Source organism: Lycium ferocissimum, chromosome 7 (genome assembly GCF_029784015.1).
Source record: "Lycium ferocissimum isolate CSIRO_LF1 chromosome 7, AGI_CSIRO_Lferr_CH_V1, whole genome shotgun sequence".
NCBI lineage: Eukaryota > Viridiplantae > Streptophyta > Magnoliopsida > Solanales > Solanaceae > Lycium > Lycium ferocissimum.
Window position 1 is genome coordinate 21,105,575 of NC_081348.1, and position 13,135 is coordinate 21,118,709.

General features: G+C 37.9%; 2 pseudogenes; both read left to right on the forward strand.

The window, feature by feature from the left end:
- Positions 1 to 780: 780 nt before the first annotated feature.
- On the forward strand, positions 781 to 6,636 carry LOC132062011 (U-box domain-containing protein 44-like; annotated as a pseudogene).
- A 3,630-nt stretch (positions 6,637 to 10,266) lies between these two features.
- LOC132063744 (pentatricopeptide repeat-containing protein At5g08510-like) lies at positions 10,267 to 12,002 on the forward strand (annotated as a pseudogene).
- The last annotated feature ends 1,133 nt before the right edge of the window (positions 12,003 to 13,135 follow it).

The following is a 13,135-nucleotide window of genomic DNA, read 5'->3' on the forward strand; positions in this document are numbered from 1 at the left end:
TCGGTTCAATCCTTGGTGGCTTTTCCTCAAGCCAATGTTTCTGTGAATTATTAATGGTGCTTATTATAACTTCCCTGGAATTTTCGCCAGCATTTGGTTTCTTGGTAACTCTAAAAAATACCTATGTATCTTGAGTTGGGTCTCCATTTTTCCGTTTGTTTTTTTCAGGTAACCTGAGCACAGTCAACAAAGCTTCTGATCCTTTGAGTTGGGCTGTCAAAATTTTCTGTTCTTTGCCGTAAGACTTTGTAACCCTTAATCAGGTCATCTTCTTACTATGATTTTCGTTGACTTAGACAAGTCTCCTTGCTGCTGTTTCTGTTCATTTTTGTCAGATGAATGTATAAACATAACCTATAATTCTTTTCTTGATCTTTAGCATTTTGTATTTCATGTTCTTGAAAAGGTTTAAAATTGAGAAACTTTTACCAAAAATTCCAGCCTTTGAGTTTTCAAGCTAAAACCAAAAGATAGTTTGCCTGCCTTGCTTTTGAATTCACAAGCATATATATAGTTCTGAGATGAAATCCAACCCCATTAACTTTTAATCCTGAGATGTGGCTAGAATATTTTGTGTGTGTTTTCAACTTTAAGTGGCTGTTCTGATTTGGATACTTGGAAACTATAATGAAGGTTTCTGAGGCAAGATGAAGCAAAGTCAAGGCTTTTTCCTCCAGTGGAACTATTACTTGCTAGATTGACTGTAGACTTCCTAGATTGATCAGATTCACATGGGATACAGCCTCAATTCTGGTCCTTGACTGTTTTTCGTGGTCAAGCATGGTGCCAGATGATTGGGGGTCCTTCTTTGTCCGTTTGCGGAACTCCTCTTCAACTATAGAGGGCATCATTGAGTTAGTACTTACTTCCAAGAATGTCTTTATAGAGAAAAAAAGAGTTTTGCAGAACTTTCAGCTTATCTGAATCGTATTGTTCTTTTCTTAAGGGAGATCAATAGGAAAAAACATTAATGATTCCACACCCTGGGAAAATGTTATAGAAATTCTTAACCGATGACAGTGGAGGCAAGGTAACTTATCTCAGAATGCAGTAAGAAAAACAAGGTCTATCTCCTTTATTGAGTTGTCGGTCTATTTCAAAGCGGATAGAAAATATCACCAGGGAAATTAGCCATGGCAAGTTGCATTCCTTTAGCTTCTCTTGACATTTCTTCGGGTATAAAGGAAGAGATTGTCCAGCTGATCGATTGTATGCGTACAGCGGAGTTTAAAACAGCTATAGCTGAAGAAGAGATTTTAGAGAAGATAGAGTCAGGTATGCAACAGAGAAATGTTGATCGCTCCTATGCCAACAAATTGTTCATTTCAATTGCGGAGGCTGTTGGAGTTTCAACTGAAAGCTCAGCTTTAAGGAGAGAATTTGAAGAATTCAAAAAATGAAATAGATAATGCACGGTTAAGTGAAAAAGATCAGGCTGAAGTTGCAGATGGACCAAATAATTGCTCTGTTAGAAAGGGCGGACGCTGCAACATCTCGCCAGGAAAAAGAAAAAGAAGTACTTCACAAAGCGGAAATCATTGGGCAATCAACCTTTGGAACCACTTTTGTCATTCTATTGCCCAATCACTCGTGAGGTTATGACTGATCCTGTTGAGACTCCTTCAGGGTGAATACTTTTGAAAGGTGTGCAATAGAGAAGTGGTTGGCAGAGGGAAATTTGTGTCCTATGACATCTACACCTTTGAACAATACAATGTGTTGCGGCCGAACAAAACTCGCGACAACCAATTGAGGAATGGAAAGACCGAAATACAATGATCACTATTGCTTCCTTTGAAATTGCAACTATCGTCCACCAAGGAGGAAGAAGTTCTCAATTGCCTGGAACAGCTAAGGGATATTTGTGAGCAGAGGAGAAAATACATCGAGAATGGGTTATTATGGAGGACTATATTCCTAATCTAATCAAGCCACCGGGTTTGAAAAGTAGGATATCAGGAATCTTGTTCTTGAGGTGCTCTGCGTACTAGCAAAGGATGGTGATGATACTAAGGTACTTTTATTCTTTTCGAAAACTATAGGTTTTTCATGTGTCCTCTTTACTTTGAGGGCCTACTAAGATCACCTTATCTCTGCTTTCTATATGTAGTGAGATTATTAAACTCTCAACTTGTTGGGAAATGGAACTTGAAGACAAGATATGTTGAGAGTTGTCACTAGGTTCAAGTCTTAATTTTAAGTTTTGTGAAAATAGCTGACCAAAGATATTGACTTTGTTCATATTCATCCGACAATGTCACCATGGTTGGGGCAAAAAAATTTGAGTATCATGGCAGCCCAAGAGGGTACTGACAGTAAAAACGGCTGTTAGTTAAGTTAACTGCAGTACTAGACTTCTAGCGAATGAGGATCTCTCCCAGTTAATCGCTGATGTTAGACATATTTTTGCCGAAAATGCATTTGAAAATCTAGACAAGTTATTTTCTTTAGAGAGAGAGAGAACCTATATAGTATCTCATTTGCGTTTAGGTTAAAAAGTGCATTTTTGGGGCTTGCAAATTAGCATGTAGAAATTTGATGGTTCATTATTTGTAGCCCATGCTTTTTGTTAGGAATGTGATACGTTTTTTCTAACAGTTTTGTATGATTCTAGATCTGACAGTTTCATAGGCCACCCATTGAGCTGATGTGTATGCAGGAAAATATCACATCTACCATACTAAAAATCCTGTCAAGTTTGATATGATAATGCAAAATTGTGTAGTTCAAATCCCTCTGCTCAATTAACACCCTTGAGAAGAGTATGACTCTCCACGTGTATGTATGTGTATTTCCCTTGACCTGAACCCTGCTTTTTTGGTATTTAGATCTTGTTGCTTTTCTGTATTTTTCCTACATATACTTATGGTTTCAGACGCCTGATGTTGAAATGTCATGCTTCTCGCAGAGACTGGAATTAGGTCCAATACAATGTCAAATAAGAGCTCATTTATTTTTTTGACATCCAATAACATTAGTTAGTAAACGGGCATGAAGTCATTTTTTATTACTTGCATATGGAATAAGATCAAAATCAATTGCTCCTATTTGTATCACTCTCAGAGTATAATAGTATCACTCTCAGAGTATAATATCACATACCTGCAAACTTGATAGTTTAAAGAGTTGGTGAAGGCTCTCACATGAGGTGTATTGCAGGAAAGAATTGCTGAAGCTGATAGTGCATTGGAATCTATTGTTCACTCACTTGGACGTCGCATTGGTGAAAGGAAGTCAGCAGTAGCATTGTTACTGGAGTTGTCAAATTGTAAATCAGTTCAGAGTCCATTGGGAAAGTTCAAGGTTGCATACTTCTGTTAGTTACTATGTCAAGCTGTGATGACAACAAAGCCGCCAAAGATGCAAGGGACGTTTTGGAGAACATTTCATTTTCTGATGACAAAAAGTTATCCTGATGGCCAAGGCTAACTATTTCAAGTACTTGTTGCAACGTCTTTCTTCAGGTTAGTTTCTCAATCATATTACCTTCTTTGACCTCTAAGAACACCTACACTTTTCTGATGTAGCTTCTAGTTTTTGGTTTAGCTAACTTGTTGAATATACAGACACCTGAGAATAGTTAACTTTGTCGTTGTTGTTTAATCTTTCTCAGTTTGCATGGCATTAATTACCAAGATTTGGGAGCTTGATTAGAACAGTTGTTTTTTTTTTGTTTAAATTCGATCCTTACATATTGTGATAAACCTAACCAATTTAATGGAGGATGGCACCAGAAAACTTTCCGCATTAAAACAATAGCATTATTATTTGTTATGTAGATCTTGTGCCCTTTAAGCAAGCACTGTAGATATTTGAGATTGTAGTATGACAAATTGTTCCTTGGCACAAATTGAGTTTGTAATGCCTTCTTATATCCTGTCATGACAATTTTAAATTGTAGTTCTCCTGCTTTTAACAAATGTATGTGTAATCTGTGCTACATTGACTCTTTTCCGGTCAGAATGTTTCATACTTGTTACTGAGCATAGAAGAATTCTCGGTTTCTTTGTACAATAGTAAGGTATCAGTTACAAGTTTGTCAACAGCATCTGTTTTTTCTCAATACAATGTTGCTGAAAGTTCCCAATACATGTAGAAATTGTACAGTTATGTCCACTAATAGGAGTGATGACAAAAGAATTCAAATGCATTCAACATCTTCTGTATCAGAGTCGCTCTAATATTTTCTTAGTTATGAGTACTCAAATCATTACCATTACTCACTTCTTTTCCTTACCTAATAGGATCCAGTGATGTTAAGTTCCGAATGGCAAAAACCTTAGGAGAGATGGAGTTGACAGATCACAATAAGTCATCTCTGTTTGAAGAGGGAGTTCTAGATTCCCTCTTTCCTTGTTGTCAAATGGTGAAATTGAAGTAAACAAGCAGGTGTGAAAGCCCTTCTAAACCTCTCTAGTTTACCAAAGAATGGACAGGAAATGACTGTGAAAAGGCGTTATGCGTCCACGTTTGATACGTTGTACCGTCACACATCTTCCCAAAGTCTGCGGGAACTTGCAGCAGCCACTATTACAAACTTGCCTTCTCAGCAAGCATTGAAACACAGGTTTCACTGTTTGATGCTGATGAAGACATTTATGAACTCTTTTCCCTAGTTAACGTGAATGGCCCAGCTGTGCAGCAGAGCATTCTCCAGGCTTTCTGCGCCATGTGCAAGTCTCCATCTGCTGCTAGTGTCAAGGCAAAGCTGGGGCACAGGTATTCACCTCTTAGGATTTTATTTATTGCTCCTGCTGTCAAGCTCCTTGATGCTAAAGGATTTTTGGATATTTCTACACAAATATTTCATGAAATCTATGGAAATTTTCCTTCAAAAGCTCGGAACCTACAAAATGTGAAATCGTTTTCTGTTCTTCTCTTTTAGTTTTGTCAATCAAAAGAATATCGGCAATTAGTTCCTACACTCACAAAAAGTTGAACTAGGAAGTCTTGATGACTCCTTCTTTGAATGGAATGATGTGTTCTAAAATAAGGCCCATTCGCAAACTTTCATAATGCAAAAGCTGACCACTTCCTAAATTAAAAAATTAATTGCTTCTCTACTTTTTCATAATATTATATAGTTAAAACAACCCACTTATGCACCTTCCTAAATGTTAAACGTGTAAGTTGTGCTCTGCACTTGACACGTTTTCTGCATCTTTATGCTTCCCAATTAAAATAGTGGTAGCTTTGGTGTTGATGGTAGCTCCTTAAGTATTTTATGTCTAGCTTTAAAAAAAAAAAATTCCCACTCAACACTGATAATGTTGCATCCACAGTGCTCAGCTGTCCAAGTGCTAGTGCAATTTTTTGAGCATGGCAATTCAAATGTTCGGTCAGATGCAGTCAAATTATTCTGTTGCTTGATTGAAAATGGTGATGAAGCTATGATCCAGGAGCACGTGGACCAAAAGTTCATTGAAATATTACTTAAGATCATCAAGACTTGAGGACGAGGAAGAGATTGCTTGTGCAATGGGGATCGTCTCCAACCTTCCCCAATCTCTCCAAGTCTCTGAGTGGCTTTTTGCAGCGGAAGGACTTCCAGTGTTTTCCAGATTTCTTCCTGAGGTAAAGCATAAGAGTTCCTGTAAGCTTCAGTTGGTAGAAAATGCTGTTGGGGGCATTATGTCATTTCACTGTCAATAAACCAGCAAACACAGAGGGTAGGCTGGCCTTGTTCAAGCTGCTTGGTGCGGCTGCTAGACCTGGGAACAAGCTTGACACAAAAACGAGCTGCAGTTTGTCTTGCACAGCTTTCAGAGAATTCACAAACACTGAGTCGTCCAATCCCAAGGCGTAACGGGTTATGGTGCTTCTCACTCACAAGGCAGAACTTTGCCCTGTTCACCGAGGGATATGCACACTGGAAACTTCATTTTGTTTGGTAGAGGCTGGGGCAGTGGGACCTCTGGTGAGGGTTCTTGGGGATCCAGATCCTGGAGCCTGTGAAGCTTCTTGAGATGCCTTATTGACTTTAATTAAGGATGAAAACTTCAAAGTGGTGCTAAAGTTCTTGCTGAAGAAAATGCCATACCGTCAATGATAAAGCTACTAGATAGTCCTTCCCCCGAACTGCAACAAAAGGTTCTGAACTCATTAGAAAGAATTTTGGTTGCTGGAATACAAGCAGATGTATGGATCCTCTGCTCAGATGCCTTTAGTTGACTTGACACAACGAGGAACTAGCAACATCAAATCTTTAGCAGCAAAGGTACTTGCTCAGTTGAATGTGCTTCATGATCAGTCCTCTTTTTTCTAACGGCAGAACCATGATCGTTACGGGCACACAGTCCATGTAGATGAAGAAATTGGTGACAGTTAGACTCAAGAACCGCAGGCGACATAATTTTTTTTTCTTTTGAATTTTTTTGCATTCTTAAGAATAGGGGTTGAGTAACAATCAAATACTTCAGGTTTTGATTCTTTATCTTTGATAAAACCTGATTTATGTGTCAGCGGGAAACAAGCAATTTGCACTGACCTCCCCATGACAGAGTTGTCGCTCATGCCCTTTTTGTATAATATGTATTCTTTAGTCGTTTAAGTCGTAGCCAATTGATTCAGCTGTAATATATTCTGAATTCTTTACTGATGAAAGTAATAGCTTATTGATTCTTTTGTTTCTTGTTACACTTGGTTGTCGTGAGCTTAGGAGGACGGGATCCTCGCTAACTGGCAGTCTTCTCTCTCTCTCTCTATCTTATTATTTTTTCGTTTCTATCATTCTTATAGAAAACTGTTCATCAGCTAGCTTTACACTCATGCTTGAATCTCACTATATTTATAAGGTCTGTTACCTCTTCAGATTATTACTGTTGAATATTTGCTAATTTATTAAGTTTTACCCAAATAACTAGTTAGACTTAGACATAGTATTTAGGAGTTGATTTCTATTTGAACTTTGAATAAATAGTATTTTTTTTCTTAATTTGTTATTTTCAGATTTTCATTTGCTATTTTAGGTTTCTGAAGCTAGTATTTTCTATTATAAATTGAGAGCCTTAGATCAAAAGTAAAATATATCAAACTTTCAACTTCCCGCTCATAAGCCTTCGTTCTTTCTTATACTCTATTGCATTCAACTCTAATTGTTAAATTCTTCTTCCTCTATTTTCCTGTAATTCTTTTCTTTCAAAAACCAACAATTGGTATCTGGAGCCTTTTTTCTTAAGGGACTTGTGAGTAAAGAAATGGATTCCGAAAATAGTTTTTCACGAATGGCTCCTCCTGCTTTCGATGGTGAAAATTACCAATTATGGGTCGTTAGAATGAAAACTATTTGGAGGCCCTTGATCTTTGGGAAGTAAGAAGAGATAATGAAACAATCCGCTGCAAACAATCCCACCCGCCGCCCAAATCAAGAGTCACAAGGAAAGAAAACCAGAAGTCCAAGGCGAAAGCAACTTTGTTTGTCACTGCTTTCAAATGCCTATTTTCACGAGAATTATGTCTCTCACATCACCAAAAGAAATTCGATTATTCAAGAAACATAATACGAGATGAAAGAATACGAGGGACGTAAGTATTAAATTAGATAAGGAGTTCAGTTGCAGAGAATGAAAAGAGTCCGAGACTCGTCAAAGAGTACACTGGACAGCATTGCTTGGCATTGTTAACAATCCTTGCTAGACACTGAATTTAAAGATTCAAGAATTGTTGAAAATATTCTTGTAATAAAGGTTCAAAGATATGAAGCATGTATAACTACCTGAAAACACACTAGATCCTGGCCAAGATTACTTGGCAAAGTTGTTAAATTCTTTCCAGTGCACAGGAACAAATTGAGGCTTATCGTGCAAGATGGTATGGTCACGAGCCTTAGCAAAATTTCACCACAAACTCAAAGGGGTAGAAATTTGAAAAGTTAGCCACCTTGTCAAAAGACTGTGGCAAAATGGGTCATCCACCATTCAGATGTTGGAAGAGTCCAGACGCAAAGGGCAACAAATGCAATCAACTTGGTTATGAAGCAGTGATTTGCAAAAACAAATCTTAGAACCATGATACAGATGCACGTGTCGACAATGAAGAAGGCGTTCCATCTTTTTGTTGCAAAGTGTATATCCAAAAGAAGGTTTCAACAAAATTGGTTGATCGATAGCTGTGGGCTGCAACCAACTATAACCAGCTTTATTCAAAGAGTTAAAGTCCACCGAAATATCCAAAGTTAGGATCTAAGAATGGTGATCAGACTTGTCAAGGAAAAGGGAACTGTCATTATTAAAACAAATTCAGTAATAAGACAATTTCAAATGCTCTTTATGTACAATTTCAAATGTTCTTTATGTACCTAATATTGATCAGAATTGTCGAGTATTTGTCATTGGTAGAAAAAGGATTCAAAGTATCCTTTGAGGATAAGCATTGTTTCATCATAATGTCGCCGGAAAAGAAATTTCAAAAATTAAGATGACAAAAATTTTCTCATTTGATCCAATGGAAGATGTTCTGCGAGAACAAGCAAAAAGATCAGAAAAATCGAAAAAATTGAAGATGATACTCCAATTGAAAAGTAGAAGCAAAACGTGAACCTCGAGGCTTAAAAAAGCTTTCAATGTTCCAAAAAGAATTGAAGCAATGGAGGAATTGTCCATGTTTTAGGAAAATAAAATTGACAAGCTTAAAGTCAAGATGCAAACGGAGCAGGAAAACATGCCAGAAATTTTTAGTTGTCAAGAGTTGTAACCAAGTAGAAAAGTGAATTTAATTCACTACAAGTCCAAAGATGAATCTGCAGATTTATTCACAAGGTCAATTTTAGTTATCGAGTGTGAAGATTCCAAGACAGAAGACCAAAATTTTGTGCCCTAAAGCAAGAGGAGGTTGAATATTTGCTTTAGAACTTCAAATCTTTTTACCCAGTAATTTATTAAGTTTTACCCACTAACTAGTTAGACCCTAGTATTTAGAGTTGATTTCTATTTGCATTTTGAATAAATAGTATTTCCTAGTCTTTAGACTTTGTTATTTTCAGCATTTTCTGCTTATCTTTAGGTTTCAAGTTAGTATTTTCTATTATAAATCAGTTCAGATTGCCGTGAAAATATATCGAACTTTCAACTTCAAATTACCATAAGCTCTCTTCTTTCTTGTACTCTACCGCATTCAACTCTCAGCTTCTTAAATTTTTCTTCCTCTCTATTTTCCTGTAATTCTTTTCTTTCAAAAAACCAACAATTACAAAGAAATGAAAGCATAATTTTTTGTTTCGCTTGCGCCGCCTCTTTACTCTTTTATTTTTTAACATGCCTTGTGAAGATCTCTCGGGTGTCTACATAGATTTAGATACAGAAGAAAGTGGACCCCCTCTCCGTCAAGTTGAACAATACTATGCTTTATGTTTCTCTTCTCTGGATTAGCAATTCAATTCTTCTCTCATACACAACAATTCAAGTCCATAACCTTGAAGAATTCAGTGCTCGGAAGGAATAGCAAGAATGAATAGTTTTTACTCCTAATATAAGAGAAATATGCCTAACTATATTAGGGATTACACTGGCCACTGTGTGTGGTGTTGTTGTATATTACTAGAAGTTATAACAGGATATCCCTTTTACATGAACTAGTGAACCAAAACTGAAGAAATCTTTTGATCATTCCAAAAAGTTGCTATTAGTTATAAGCATTACAAACTAAATTTCGCTATATCAAATTCAGTTTCTAAAACTTCACTCCGTATCAGGGTTAACATATTATCGGGCTCACCCCGAGTTGATAAATGACGTGGGATTGCGTAGGTCGAAAATCATGGTAAAACTAGTCTATTGACTGAATCCTCACAATACAATTATGGATCTAAAGAAGAGATTAACTTAAGTGAGTTGGTCAGTCAGAAGCCATATAGTCTTACTCCAAATTCCGCTTGGGATTGAGACGTTATATCAAAGTCAATTTTCCACAACCTTTAGTCTGTGCCTACAACAAAACAACTATGCATCAATCTCAAACAAGTTAACATCAGCTATATGAATTGTCATTGACCATGTTTCTCCATTTATACTCCCATCTAAAAATAATTAAATAATTAAGCGTTACCATGTGTGAATGCCACATAGTTCATTAATAATTTAATTTGTCCTTAGCGAGTCATCATGTCCAACTTTCATTCTATTTTTGCACTAAGCTGCACTTGGGAGTGCTTCATATCCAAAGCACAAAGTGCAGTTGTTTGGAATTCCAAGTTTTACTGATTTACAAATGTCATACTTTTAACCCCATTTAAATCTTTATAACGTAGATTTCCTATTATTTTCATTGTCCACTTTATTACAAACGGTGCAGTAGCAATTATTCAAAAGAATATCTTATAAGGTAGATTTTTGCATGGTGCATTGACGCATCAAACATTTCTTATGAACCAACTGAAACAAATACACGTCCACACTCTCCGAAATGGCATTGACTTTACCCATTTCTTGATTACCAAGCTCTTGAAATCCCGAACATCCCATACGCCCACAAAGTGTTCGACAATATTACCAAACCAACTGTTTTCCTTTACAACAAGCTCATTCAAGCTTATTCTTCACATGGCATTCCAAGCCAGTGTTTTTCTCTATACATCCAAATGCGCCGTCAAAGCTGCTGTCCGAATCCACACTCCTTCACATTTCTCTTCGCCGCCTGCACCAAAACGGGCCCTATTCAAGGCCAAATGTTCCATGTCCATTTCATCAAATGGGGTTTTGAATTTGATAGTTATACCTTAACTGCACTTGTTGACATGTATGCTAAAATGGTTGTTGTTGTCTTTAGCGCGAAAAGCTCTTTCGATGAGATGGAAATGAAGGATGTGCCGACGTGGAACTCTTTGATTGCAGGGTATGCCAAGAATGGAAATGTGAAGAAAGTTTTTAATTGTTTTCAGTTATGCCTTCAAGGAATGTGATTTCCTGGACTGCAATGATCTCAGGGTATTCACAAAACGGGAAGTATGGGGATGCACTAGATGTCTATAAGGAAATGGAGAAAGACAGAAGGGTAAAGCCGAATGAAGTGACAATTGCTAGTGTTCTTCCAGCTTGTGCGAATCTTGGGGCGCTTGAGGTTGGGAAGAAGATTGAAGCTTATGCAAGAGTGAATGAATACTTTAAGAATATGTTTGTTTGCAATGCTGTGCTTGAAATGTATACGAAATGTGGTAGAATTGATAGGGCAATGCAACTGCTCTTCACGAGATTGGTAGGAGGAGGAACTTGTGTTCTTGGAATACCATGATCATGGGGTTAGCTGTCCATGGAAAAGGTGATGAGGCTCTAAAGCTTTTCAACCAAATGCTGGTAAGCCTTTGCAAATATTCTCTCCGTTCTTCCTTGTCGTTATTGTGTCTATCAAATTACAGCAGCAAGAATGAGCTTTTGTAGTGGAATTTACGTGATTGTCCTACTGCTGACACAGGGACAAGGAATGCACCTGATGATGTAACATTTGTGGGAGCAATTTTAGCATGCACACATGGAGGCATGGTAGCAAAGGGCTGGGAACTCCTCAATTTGATGGAGCAAAGATTTTCCATAGCTCCAAAGTTGGAACACCATGGCTGTATGGTTGATCTCTTAGGCCGGGCCGGGAAATTACAAGAAGCTTATGGTCTTATACAAAGCATGCCAATAAGACCTGATTCTGTTATATGGGGAACTCTGCTTGGTGCCTGCAGTTTCCATGGCAATGTTGAACTGGCTGAGAAAGCAGCCGAATTCCTTTCTGTGTTGGAACCATGGAATCCTGGGAATTATGTTATTCTCTCAAATATTTATGCAAGAGCTGGTCGATGGGATGGTGTTGCAGGTGCTAAGAAACTGATGAAGTCCTCCCAGATTACAAAAGCAGCAGGGTACAGCTTCATTGAGGAGGGAGGTGATATTCATGTTTATAGTAGAGGATAAATCCCATCCAAAAAATCAAATGAGATATATGCACTGCTTGATTTAGTCACAACTAAATTAAAGCTTGATGTAAGCACCATTGATATTGATTTGGATTCTATTGTTGAATGAATTTTAGCAACAATCTGAATAGTTGGACCTACATTTCTCTCCTTACTATTCTGTCTAGAGTGAAGTGATTAACTTGAATTTATAAGTGCAGAGAAGTAGAGTGGAAAAAGTATATATTATTTGATGAGACTCCAATGGAGTTTATATACAGATGGAATAAACTAATTGTCCTAAACTAACTCCTAAAGTATAGGACTGGATAAGCAGCAGCTGATACAAAACTAATGCCTAAATTAACTGAAGGATCCTAATCCTAATCTAACGTTAATTCTGAGTAGAAGTATAGCATCAGTAAAACATTAGTTACAGCAGTAATAAAACAGTAATTCTCATGTGCTATTACGCCCCCCTCAAGTTAGACGTGAAGAGACAACGCCTAACTTGGGAAGCATTCGCTGGAAAGCTGGCTTGGACAGTGGTTTGGTGAGCGGATCTGCAAGTTGATCAGCAGAATGGACGTGCAATACTTGGAACAATCCACTGCGGACTTGGTTACGAACAAAGTGAAGATCAACCTCAAGGTGTTTCATTTTGGTATGATGTACTGGATTCTCAGCAATGTAGGTGACCCCAAGGTTATCACAAAGTATTACTGGAGCAGCAGAGAAGGACACATGAAGGTCTTTGAGCAGGTGAGTGATCCAGTTTGTTTCAGACAAGGCAGAAGCAACGGCACGATACTCAGCCTCAGTGGAGGAGCGGGAGACGGTAGGTTGCTTACGAGAACACCAGGAGATAGGCGTCCCGCCTAGATAAACGATGTACCCAGAGATCGAGCGGCGATCGTTGATGTCACCTGCCCAATCAGCATCAGCATAGGCACAGAGAGCCGTTGTTTGCTGTGGAGAAATACGTATACCATACTGGGATGTTTCTTTAAGGTATCGAAGGATACGTTTAACTGCCTTCCAGTGAAGTACAGAAGGAGAGGTGTTAAACTGAGTAAGCTTGTTTACCGAATATGTGATGTCAGGTCGAGTAAACGAAAGGTACTGTAGCTTACCAAGAACACTCCTGTACTGTTTTCCATCAGTTTTAGGTGCCCCATCATTAACCAGCAGTTGCTCAGACGTGCTCATAGGCGACTGAATACCTCTGCAGTCGTGCATCTGAGTATCATGTAACACCTCTTG